The sequence below is a fragment of the Brassica napus genome, chromosome C5 (assembly GCF_020379485.1).
Source record: "Brassica napus cultivar Da-Ae chromosome C5, Da-Ae, whole genome shotgun sequence".
NCBI lineage: Eukaryota > Viridiplantae > Streptophyta > Magnoliopsida > Brassicales > Brassicaceae > Brassica > Brassica napus.
In genome coordinates this window covers 22,378,113-22,391,330 of record NC_063448.1, presented here as the reverse complement: position 1 = coordinate 22,391,330, position 13,218 = coordinate 22,378,113, and positions in this window count along the sequence as shown.

The following is a 13,218-nucleotide window of genomic DNA, read 5'->3' as shown; positions in this document are numbered from 1 at the left end:
GCTTTCTGCTGGAAAGTACGCTGCCCACCTAAGATGAAACATTTTTTATGGCAACTGCTGGCAGGATGCATAGCGGTTAAGAAAAATTTGAGGTCAAGAGGAATGCAAGGGGATACAATTTGCGACCGATGTGGAGCTCCTGAGGAGTCCATAAATCACGTTTTCTTTGAATGTCCACCGGCTATCCAGGTCTGGGCACTTTTACGAATCCCAACGAATCCGGATATCTTTCTCACTCAATCGCTGTTTAAATATGGATCATTTATTTTGGCGAGTCTCCCCGGAAATGGAAGATCATCATTTTGCATTGATTCTATGGTATATATGGAAAGGAAGAAACAATAAAGTTTTTAGCAATTTGGATATGGATCCGAGTGATACTCTCAAATTGGCAGAAACAGAATCATTACTCTGGGCTGAAGCACAAAACTCTCCTATACAGGGAATAAATCATACTCAATTACACGTACCATCGGTAGTACCGACTATACCAGGTAGATGGCGATTTACGGACGGATCTTGAAAAAATCAGGAGAACTAGAAATAACTAGAAACCTAGATTTATAAGAGGTTATAATTTTTCAAAAACTCAATGTTCACTTTCAAAGCTCTTTCTCTTAGATCGAACAGTTCAGATGACAAGTGTAAACCAACATTCTTTGATTTTTTATAACCAGAAGAACAAAATAAAAAAAATTACTTGAGACAAACAATAAAATACACAAATTAGAAACATACAAGTTGTGAATTGTGTAAAGGAGCTGACATTTTGAGGCTTTGAATCGGGAGTCTCCCAAACAGACGTGATTGTGTCGCTAGCTACTTGAGAGACAGAAGATTGTGTTGCCGTCTGATTACGTGAGGAGCTGATTGTGTGAGCTGATTTTTTGAGGATCTGATTTCTTTGCCGGCTATGTGAGAGAAAGAAGACGCTCGATCTCGTCGCCGGATCCTTACGAGAGAGAAGACAATAGTTAGGAAAAATAAGGTAAGGTTAATTTAGTCTTCTACACATTAATGATTGAGGTATTTATGAAAATGTCCTCTTATTGGTGGTAAAAATGAATGATGGTACTAAACAATGTGTATAAGTAAAATTTTCCCAAAATAGTTTCAAACATAATTTTCGATTTTCAAAAACAATTATGAAAAAAAAATTATAAAAAAGTTCGAATTTGAAAAAATATAATTCGAAAACAGAAAAAAATATATTTTATTTAAATAATGATTTGTTATATATATAGAGAGAAAATAGTATAAGAGTCTTTTGCCATTTAATGAAGTTGTGGTAAAGATGAAAAAGTACCATGAAAGTGGTAAACATGAAATTTCCCCCCAAAACAATTGGCGACAAAGGTTAGTAGAAAAAATATTTAATTAATAAAAGATAACTAGGTGATTTTTCTGTGCTCATGCACAAGTATAAATATTTGTAAATTAAATAAATCAACATGTGATTTTATGTAGAATATTTAGTCGGTTCGGTTATCATACATGATTGGTTTGGTTATTTTTGTTTGTGTACATTAGATTGTAGAATTTTTTTGTTTTAAATCCAATTATTTTTTAAATATAATTTAAATTAATGTTGTTAATTAATATACTAAAGTGTTGTTAGTTGTTATACTAACAAGTAAAAAAAACAATCCAAACATTTCTAGTGCGTTTATGTGATTGGCCAAAGAGAAAAATGTTTTCACCCTCTTCCTCTACTGTTATCTATATACATTGAGCTTTCATAAACAAATTATCTACATCTACTATTTTTCTCTCTTCAAGCATTTTTTTTCTATCATAAACTATATTTTTTTCTTCAACTTTTTGAAGTGCATTCCAGTTTGAATATTTTTCTGCATATTCTAGATATCATTGAGTCTATGCTTAAGTTTCTTGGAACTAAAGTTACAAAAGGTTTCTACTTTTACTGGGGTGTTTTATTTTTCCAAGCATTTCTTTCATGCATCGGTATTATAATATGTGTTGTTGAAGTTTAAAGAAACCTCTTAAAAGGTCCTCTGACTAAAGCAATTTTTGTGCATAAGGTTTTTACTTTCTTATGTGGGGTTTTCACATTTGGTTTCTATCGACCTGAGATTGTGTGCATAGATATTATATAAAGTTATGGGATGTATTGCAGCTTGTAAAGGTTTTGTTCTTCTTTTAATAATTGTGGAGAAACATAAAAAACTAAATGGTTGGGTTATTGTTTTTATGTTGTTTTCTTTGTCTAACAACTTTAGTAAAACTTTTTTTCTTAAGTTTCTCCACAACTTTAGTAAATCTTTATGGCAGAGAATATGCATTTGGTACTGGGGATGACTTAACTGTTATTGCTAATATGGAATTTGTTATTTTACCAAATGAAAAAATAAAATTTAGAAGTTATTGGATTATTTTCTATGCTATTGTTATCCTTCAAATGGTTTTCAAAGGGTCACTGTCACATTCCTTTGGAATGAAATGTTTAGGAGACTTGCTGAAGAAGATGATAATGAATCACAAAATTCATCTCGACCAACACTAATTGAGAGTGCACCCCATGGAGAAATATAGAGGTTTCTTTTGAATGCTAGTTTTGTTCTTGGAGAATCGGATGGTATAAAGCTTAACTACGTTACGTTATCTAGTTCGATTTTGGTGGTAGAATATAGAGATTGCCTATGAATGCTAGACTTGTTCTAGTTTTTCTATGTTGTAGTTGTTATCGTCGTTTGTTATATTCTGTTTATTTTTAGAATATGTATTTTCTTATTTGTTATGTACTTTCAACCAGATTGAATGATCAGTAAAATTTTCTCTTGTTCTTTCTATATTATTATTTAAGAAGTGATTTTGCTGATTTGTCATGTTCTCCATAGTTTTTTTTAATTTGAGTAAATTTTTTTTTTACTAAAATTGTTAGACAAAGTAAACAACATAAAAAAAACAAAACCCAACCATTTAGTTTATCATGTTTTCCACAACTTTAGTAATTATTTATGGCAGGAAAGATGCATTTGGTACTGGGATAACTTAATTGTTATTGCTAATATGAATTTTTTTTTCTTTTACCAAATGAGAGAATCAAATTTCGAAGTTTTTGGATTATTTTCTATGCTATTGTTTTCCTTCAAACGATTTTCAAAGTGTCACTCTCACATTCTCTTGAAAGGAAATGTTTGTGGTATACTTGCTGAAGAAGATAATAATGAATTACAAAATTCATCTCGACCAACGCTAATTGAGAGCGCAATTCATGGAGAACTATGGAGGTTGCCTTTGAATGCTAGCTTTGTTCTTAGAGAATCGGATGCTATAGAGCTTAACTACGTTACGTCATCTACTTAGGTCTCTCTTGCTGGTGGAATATGGAGATTGCCTATGAATGCTAGATTTGTTTTATTTTTCTATGTTGTGTTTGTTATCTTCGTTTGCTCTATTTTGTTTGGTTTAGAATATGTATTTTCTTAATCGTTGTGTACTTTCAACCGGATTGAATGATAAGTAGATTTTTTTCTTATTTTTTCTATACTATTATTTATGAAGTGATTATGCTGATTTGTCATGGTCAACATAGTTTTTTTGTTAACTTAAGTAAAAAAGTTTTACTAAAGTTTTTAGACAAAGAAAACAACATAAAAACAATAACCCAGCCATTTAATTTATCATGTTTCTCTACAAAATTATTAAATTTTATGGCAGGGAAGATGCATTTGGTACTAGGGATAACTTAACTTTTATTGCTAATATAAAATTTATTCTTTTATCAAATGAGAGAATCAAATTTAGAAGTTTTTGGATTATTTTATATGCTATTTTTTCGGTTTGCAAAGGGTCTCTCTCACATTCTCTTGAAAGGAAATGTTTGTGGGAGACTTGACGAAGAAGATGGTAATAGTGCGTTAGACAAAGAAAACTACATAAAAACAATAACTCAACCATTTAGTTTATCATGTTTTTCCACAATTTTAGTAAATCTTTATTGCTGGAAAGATGCATTTGGTATTGTGGATAACTTAATTGATATTTCTAATATGAAATTTGTTCTTTTACCAAATAAGAGAATAAAAATTAGAAGTTTTCAGATTATTTTCTATGGTATTGTTTTCCTTTAAATGGTTTTCAAAAGGTCACTCTCACATTCCCATGAAAGAAAATGTTTGTGGGAGACTTTCTGAGAAAAATGATAATGAATCACAAAATTTATCTCGATTAACACTAATTAAGAGCACACCATGAAGAAGGATGGTGGTTGCCTTTGAATGCTAGTTTTGTTCTTGGAGAATTAGATGGTATAGATATTAACTATGTTATGTCATCTTCTTAGGTTGCTCTTGGATATTTTTTCTTATTCTTTCTATGCTATTATTTAAGAAGTGATTTTGCTCATTTGTCATGTTCTCCATAGTTTTTCTTAATTTAAGAAAAAAAGTTTTACTAAAGTTGTTAGACAAAGAAAACAACATAAAACAATAGCCAAACCATTTAGTTTATCATGTTTCTCCATAACTTTAGTAAATATTTATGGCATTTTGGTACTAGGGATACCTTAACTGTTATTGCTAATATGAAATTTGTTCTTTTACCAAATGAGAGAATAAAATTTAAAAGTGTTTGGATTATTTTCTATGCTACTGGTTTCCTTTAAATTGTTTTCAAATGGTCACTCTCACATCCCCTTGAAATGAAATGTTTGTAGGAGACTTTCTGAAGAAAAAAAATGGTAATGAATCACAAAATTCATCTCGACCAACACTAATTGAGAGCGCACTCCATGGAATACTATGGAGGTTGCCTTTGAATGCTAGTTTTGTTCTTGGAGAATCGGATGGTATAAAGCTTAACTACATTATATCATCAACTTATGTTGCTCTTGGTGGTGGAATATGGAGATTGCATATGATTGCTAGATTTGTTCTATTTTTTTATGTTGTAGCTCTTATCGTCGTTTGCTCTATTTTGTTTGTTTTAAAATATGTATTTTCTTAATCGTTGTGTACTTTCAACCATATTTAATGACCAGTAGGTTTTTTTCTTATTCTTTCTATAATATTATTTAAGAATTGATTTTTCTGATTTGTAATGTTCTCCATAGTTTTTTCTTAACTTAAGAAAAAAAAGTTTTACGAAAGTTGTTTGACAAAGAAAAAACATAAAAAAAATAACCAAACCATTTAGTTTATCATGTTTCTCCACAATTTAGTAAATATTTATGGCAGGAAAGATGCATATGGTACTGGGGATAACATAATTGTTATTGCTAATATGAAATTTGTTCTTTTACCAAATGAGAAAATAAAATTTAAAAAAGCTTGAATTATTTTATATGCTATTGTTTTCCTTCAAATGGTTTTCAAAGGATCACTCTCACATTCTCTTGAAAAGAAATGTTTGTGGGAGACTTGCTCGAGAAGATGATAAAGAATCAAAAAATTCTTCTCGACTAACGCCAATTGAGAGCGCACCCCATGGAGAACAATGGAGGTTGCCTTTGAATGCTAGTTTGTTCTTAGAGAATCTGATGGTATAGAGCTTAACTATGTTACATCATCTACTTAGGTTGCTCTTGGTGGTGGAAAATGGAGATTACCTATGAATGTAGACTTGGTCTATTTTTCTATGTTGTAATTGTTATCGGCGTTTGCTCTATTTTGTTTATTTTAGAATATGTATTTTCTTAATCGTTGTGTACTTTCAACCATATTTAATGATCAGTAGATTTTTTTCTTATTCTTTCTATACTATTATTTAAAAAGTGATTTACTAAATTTGTCATGTTCTTCATAGTTTTTTCTTAACATAAGAAAAAAAGTTTTTTTAAAGTTGTTAGACAAAAAAACAACATAAAACAATAACCCAATCATTTAGTTTATCATATTTCTCCACAACATTAGTAAATCTTTATGGCAGGGAAGATGCATTTGGAGCTAAGGATAACTTAAATGTTATTGCTAATATGACATTTGATTTTTTTACCAAATAAGAGAATCAAATTTAGATGTTTTTTTATTATTTTCTATGCTATTGATTTCCTTTAAATAGTTTTCAAATGGTCTCTCTCACATTCCCTTGAAACAAACTGTTTGTGGGAGACTTGCTGAATAAGATGATAATGAATCACAAAATTCATCTCAATCAACATTAATTGAGAGCGCATCCCATGGAGAAGTATGGAGTTACCTTTGAATGTTAGTTTTGTTCTTGGAGAAATGGATGATATAGATTTTAACTACGTTACATCATCTACTTAGGTTACTCTTGTTAGTGAAATATGGAAATTGCCTATGAATGCTAGACTTGTTCTATTTTTGTTTGTTGTAGTTGTTATCGTCGTTTGCTCTATTTTGTTTGTATTAGAATTTGTATTTTCTTAATTGTTGTGTACTTTCAACCAGATTTAATGGTTAATATATTTATTTTTCGTATTCTTTCTATATTATTATTTAAGAAGTAATTTTGCTGATTTTTTTTTTGTTTTCCATAATTTTAGGTCACTTTGCTTATTTGTCATGTTTTAATAATTTTGAGTGATAAGCCATCAGCTTAAATTTATACTATTATTTTAAACTTTATTTAATAATTAGAGATAAGAACTATGATTTGAATATTTGGTTGAATCCAATATTTAGATATGTATCGTTATATACATTAATTAATTTGTAACAGATTTTAATTAGTTGGAACTCTATCATATGTAAATCATATATACTATGTGTTCATAATTGTACTAAGTATTTTGCTCGCACTTGCGGGTTTAATAATTTTACAAAAAATTGTAAATAGATATATTATCAATTCAAAACTATTAGAATAAATGATTTTTATACTTTTTAAATATTAAATAATTAAATAAATATTAAAAGTTATAAATAGTCTAATAAATATATAAATAAATACTTAAAATATATTAAAAAATTAAATAATAGTTTCATAAAGAATTTTCAATTTTCAAAAGAAATTTTGAAAACAAAATCGAAAAGAATTAAAAAAAAAACAATTTATAAAAATGTTTGAATTTGAAAAATATAATTCAAAAACATAAAAAAAAATATTATTATTTTATAAAATTTATTATATATAGAGAACAAGGGTATAAGAGTTTTTTTGCCTCTTAATGAAAAATCTATTTTTGAAAATGTCTCTTTAAGTGGTAAACATGAAAATCCTCCAAAGTTCAAAGTTCTTTATATTTACAATTGATTTCAAATTATTTGTGGTGGATTCTCTTAAACAAATTATTGAAATCAAAATCTTAGGTATTCTGCATAGATTTTAAAATTCATTAACTAAAAACTATGTTTAAATTTTAAATTTTAATTGATTGCAAAATTTGACAATTGATTTTAAATCACTGATTGAATAACACCCTTTAAAGAGAAATGATTGATTTTATATTATGTGTTATAGATATTAAAATAGAGTCGAGTTAATATTACTAAACCAAATATAATATAAACATATATATAATATTTTAATATTTTAAATTTACTAAAGTAAATATAATATAAATTTAACTATGATGTTACGTTAATTGTTTTTCAAGATAATGATAAATTATCAGCTAAATCACTAAAATTATTTATTCAAAATAATAATTGAGCATAAATATGATAAATACATATTTACTAAAAATCATGGAGAACATGACAAATAATCAAATTTAATTCTCAAATTGTTGAAGCTGAATTCTTGTATATATATATATATATATATATACAAAGGATGAAATCTAGAATATATTAAGTTCCTTAGCAGTTGTATGAATAGTGAATATAAGACAGATATAGTATTAATTTAAGTAACCCAAATTTGATTAGTATTCATACTTGTAATTTGTAAATATTGATTTAAATATATATATATACACAAAAATATATTATAGTATTAAGATTATAATTTTATTAATTTATATAATTATTAACATATTAAAATTCTTTACATTAGCATCAGATTCTCCTGCATAAAAAAATCTGAATAAATCAGACGAGTAATGGGTCAGGCTCACCACTCTTAAATTAATCAGCACATTTTTTGGTTTAGCTGTCACGTACTAAAAGTCTAAGCACTAAACTATTCAGTCAAAAATAATAATTCAGTCAATGATTTGATAGACATCAAACTTATCCCTCCTTTATTTCCATGTTGTAACTATGATCTTGTTCTTTGATTTAACTTTTTATGTGTGAAATAATCAGTCTTGATTATTTGCAAACCATCGTTTTCATAGAATGCATGTTCACTTTAATTGATTTGAGGTAACAAAGAAACTACTCCAAAAACCTTAATGATGGGACATTCCGCTAAATTTTTCATTTTAGTTCTTACGTCTATTATCATACTTATTGATACATATTTTGGTTCTGAATGTTTAGAAATCACACCACACCACACCACACCACACGCATCTAATATCAACAAAAGTTTCTACGTATATTTATGTATCTATATGTTTTTATTATTATTAAGATTTCACCGCAGTTTGTCCACGGTTATTCTGAATGTTACTATTCATATTATTTACTTTATAAAGTTACTGCAGCTGCTAAGCAAAAGAAATAATAATCTAGAAATTACATTGACGGAAAGTGATAGTTACAAATTAATGGTAACTCCGAACTTATAAATATAACGAAATTAAATTAAATTATGGTACGCTACAACCGTATTTCATGTGGTTTACATGATAAATGGAGTTTTAATAGAATAATCAATGCATGATAACATTTGATTGTGCAAAAATATTTTGCAGTTAATATAGAATAAGCGGTGCAGAATAAGGTTTGATTGAAGAAAAAATATTTTACGGTTTTACTAGATAAATATTTAAACCAATGTAAGATATTTTGAAATAATATTTTAAATTTACTACTTTTATTGTTAATTAAAATTTTGAAAAGCCGAGTTATGATATTGAACCGACTTACCGGACTTGACAAATTTGATTAGTTTGTGTGCCATTTGCTGATTTAACTCAAATATGATATTTAACATAATTTTTAATCAGATAGATGAACGAGTCATGGTTTGATTAATCAACCACTTGCAATTTTCAGAACACTGGTTAAATAGTGATTTATGTTTTGAATTAGGAAATTAATTAAATGTTTTATTAATTTAGTTTCAAATATTTATGAATATATGGGTAACTTTGAATATAACATAAAAATTAGTTTATAAATTATATATTTGATTTTCTTTTTTTGGGCAAACCTTCATTATATAAATTCAAACAACAGAGTTATTCCATGAAGGAGGGGTTACAAAGAGAAGACAGGGCTGATTTAGCTAAGCCATCAGCAACTACATTGTTCACACGAGGAGTAAAAGTAAAGGAGATAGAGGAAAAACTTCGACTCAACACCGAGATGTCGTAGAAGAGACTTTTCAGAGCCACCGATGAAACATTTGAGTTGATCAAGGTGACAAGGCTTTTGCAATCCGAGAAGACTTCTAGATCACGGTAGTTTGCATTTGCTGCAGCTAGTAGTGCAGATTTAATTGCTTGGGCTTCTGCTGCTATAGCAGACACCACACAGCGACGGGAAGATGTTCCTTTATAGAGTGGAGTCCCTAGCTTGGTTTGGAAAGTCCAACCCAGCCCGCAATTACCATTGCTCTCCTGCCAAGCCGCATCAGAGAAACATTCTATCGAGAGAGAGTTACCTGAGCCTCTTGTAAGGTGATTGATGGGGTTATGGTGGTCAATCTGTGGACAAGATCGTGGTTTTTGCCGAGGGAGCTGCGCTTTGGACCAAGCAAGAGCATCTTTAAGAGCTTTCGACACTACCTCCTGTTCAGTGTACTTTTTATCCTCAAAGATTAATTGGTTGCGTCATGTCCAAAGATTCCAGAGTATCCATGGGAACAGGGGGGAGCAAAGCCCAGTAGGAGGGAGATTAACCGATTTTGAACATGCTTGAAGCAGCAGGGGAACAGTGTTGATGGAGGGAGATGGTTTAGAGAGAGACGGTGTCAGATCCCAGACTTTGGCTGCGAAGGGGCAATGAAGCAGAACATGGATCTCGCTCTCCACTGCTCCACATCTTTTGCAAGCTGTATCAGAAGTCATTCCTCTGCGAGAGAGGGCAGAGCCGACGGGAAGTGCTCCGCTTGCTGCTTTCCAGAGGAAGAGATTAAGTTTGGGGGAGCATTGCAGGTTCCATACATTTCGTTTCCAAGCAAAAGAAGGGGAAGGTAGGTCAGGCGAGGCCTGTAACTTTGCAAGAGCATATCCCGATCTTGTAGAGTAGTTGCCACTCTTCTCTGGGAGCCATTGTAGAGAGTCTGCCATGTCCATTTGGCTCGGGACCAGCTTCCGAATGGTATCCTCATACTGAGGCAGGTGGGTTCTTATTGCTGTGACGTCCCAGTCGAGTGAGACAGGGGAGATGAGATCTATAACACGCAAGGTTTTGTTATCAGCACACGGGGGACCTCTAGGACGCAACGGTGAGGAAGTAGAGAGCCAAGGGTCCTTCCACACGTTTATATTTTTCCCGTCTCCTACCACCCAGCCGAGCCCCAGTTTCAGTACTTCTCTACCAGCCAAAATCCCTCTCCATCCATGAGAAGCTGAGCTCGGGATAGGACAATCCAAGACGCTGATGGAGTGGCAATATTTTCCCAGTAATGTTTGCCCCAGTAGAGAGTCTGGTGATTGGAGCAGCCGCCAAGAGAGCTTTGCAAGAAGCGCATCGTTGAAGACCTCGATATCTCGGAATCCCAATCCTCCCGCTGATTTTGGGAGGGTGAGTCTTTCCCAAGCAACCCAACATAGTTTCTTAACCGCTGGAGAAGAGTCCCACCAAAACCTTGTCATTGCCGATTGGATTTGTTTACATAGGGATTTTGGGAGTTTAAAACAGGACATAGCATATGATGGCATGGCCGCCAAGACAGTTTTGAGAAGAACTAGCTTCCCGGCACTCGATAAATACCGAGTAGACCAGCTGTGTGAGCGTTGCCGAATTCTATCCACAATGCTGGCAAATATGTCTCTCTTCTTTCGGCCAAAATGTTCGGGGAGGCCTAGGTACTTGCCCATTCCCCCATCGTTTGAGATATCCAGTGCCTCCCGAACTCTAGCTTTCACTTCAGGTCTTGTCTTCGCAGAGAAGGTGATTGAGGATTTGGCTTTATTTATACATTGACCCGAAGCCTGTTCGTATCTGGATAAGATGGAGAGGAAGGTTGTGCAGCTGGTGACATTTGATCTACAAAAGAACATAGTATCGTCTGCGAACAGTAGATGATTGATCGGGGGACAATTTCGGGCTACTTTCACACCCTGCAAAGAGCCATTCGCCTGCGCTTGGAGACAGAGACCCGAGAGGACCTCCGTGCACAAAATGAAGAGATAAGGAGAGAGGGGATCACCCTGTCGCAGGCCTCTGGTTGGTAAAATGAAGCCTTGGGGAGCGCCGTTGATAAGGAAGGAATAGGATACAGTGCAGACACACTCCATAATCCAACCGATCCATATTTCATGGAATCCAAACCTCTCTAGCACTTCCCGAAGAAAATTCCATTCAATCCTGTCATATGCCTTGCTCATATCTGTTTTGATGGCCATGGCGCACCTAACCCGGGCTCCCGAGGTGCGAAGGTAATGAAGGATCTCATGGGTAATAAGGACGTTATCCGAGATAGCTCTTTTGGGAACGAACGCCGACTGGTGTACAGAGATCAAGCGGTCCAGCATTGGCTGTAATCTCTTTGTGAGGATCTTTGCAACAATCTTGTACTGAGTGTTACACAGCGCAATGGGTCGGTAATCTGACACCCGCTTTGGTCCAAGCCCCTTGGGGATGAGACGTACATGGGTTTCGTTTTGCCGGTTGCGCAGAGAACCAGAGGCAAAGAAGTTCCGGATCTCCTTAGAGACGTCATCACCAATGATATCCCAGAAGCTTTGATAAAAGCCTGCTGAGAAACCGTCAGGCCCAGGGGCTTTGTCGGCGTGAATAGCGAAGACGGCTGCTTTTATTTCCTGATCATCAGGCAGGGCAATGAGGGCTTCGTTCATCTCTGGTGTAACTCGTGAGGAGATCGCCTCTTGAACTACTTGTAGCTGACCAGTTGAGGAATAAGCGAAGAGGTCTCTATAGTAATCCGCAATCGTGTTAACAATTTCTCCTTCCTTGTAAAAAGCCAGGCCCGTTGCATTCTCAATGACAGAGAACCTATTTTGAGCTCGTCTACCCCTCGTGACTGCGTGAAAGAAGCTCGAGTTGCGAGCACCGCTGTTAAGCCACTAGATACGGCTCCTTTGTCGCCAGAATTTTTCTTCCTCTTCATAACACTCGAGAAGTTGTGCTTTTAGATCATCAATGGAGGCTTGGTCAGGGGTGGTACGAGAGAGTTCCGCCTCCAGCACATTTTGGAGGTTTAAGACTTGGGCTTTGGAGGTAGCATTCTGTGCTTTTGTCCATTCCACCAGTTTAATTCGTACCCTGTTGATCTTGGTAAGGAGAGAGTCTTCGCCAGAACTCTTCCAAGTGTCATCGATCAGGGTTCTAATCTCAGGTTTACTGCAAAGGCGTCTGTCAAACCTGAAAGAACCCCGCTTCTTTGTCAGGTTTTGGTCGAAGTAGGTGAGCACTGGCCTGTGGTCTGACCCTTCAAATCTCAAGTACTCACAACGACCAGCCGGGAACAGTTCAGACCAAGTGACATTGGCCATGGCTCTATCCAGTCTAGACTGGATGAAGTGATTATAGCGTGTCCCGCGCCAAGAGAAAGCGTTACCGAAGTGTTGCAGATCCCATATACCATTCTGGGTAACGATGCTACGGAAAGCGAGGAACGATCCTTCCCATCGTGCTGGACCGCCCAATTTCTCGGAGTTATCCAGAAGATCGTTAAAAGCACCGGTAATGAGCCACGCCTCGGTTCTTGCATCTCCTATCTCGGAGAGTTTTTCCCAGAAGAGGGTTCTATTTTCCTTTTGTGGGGCACCATACACATACGACACAAAACATGATTTTCCATTAAATTGAACGTGAGTGTCAATAATGTTTTGAGAAGAGTACAACACGTCCACATGGACGTTATCAGTCCAAGACAGAGCCAAGCCACCACTAAGGCCAATGGGTGGAACAGTGTAGTGATTAGTGTAAGCTGAGCCCCGAAAATGCTTGAAGACGGCTTCATCTTGATTCTTCGTCTCCATGAGAAACAATATGTCAGGAGAGATCTTATTCTTGATCTCTTTTAGACGACGAACTGTCAAGTCGCTTC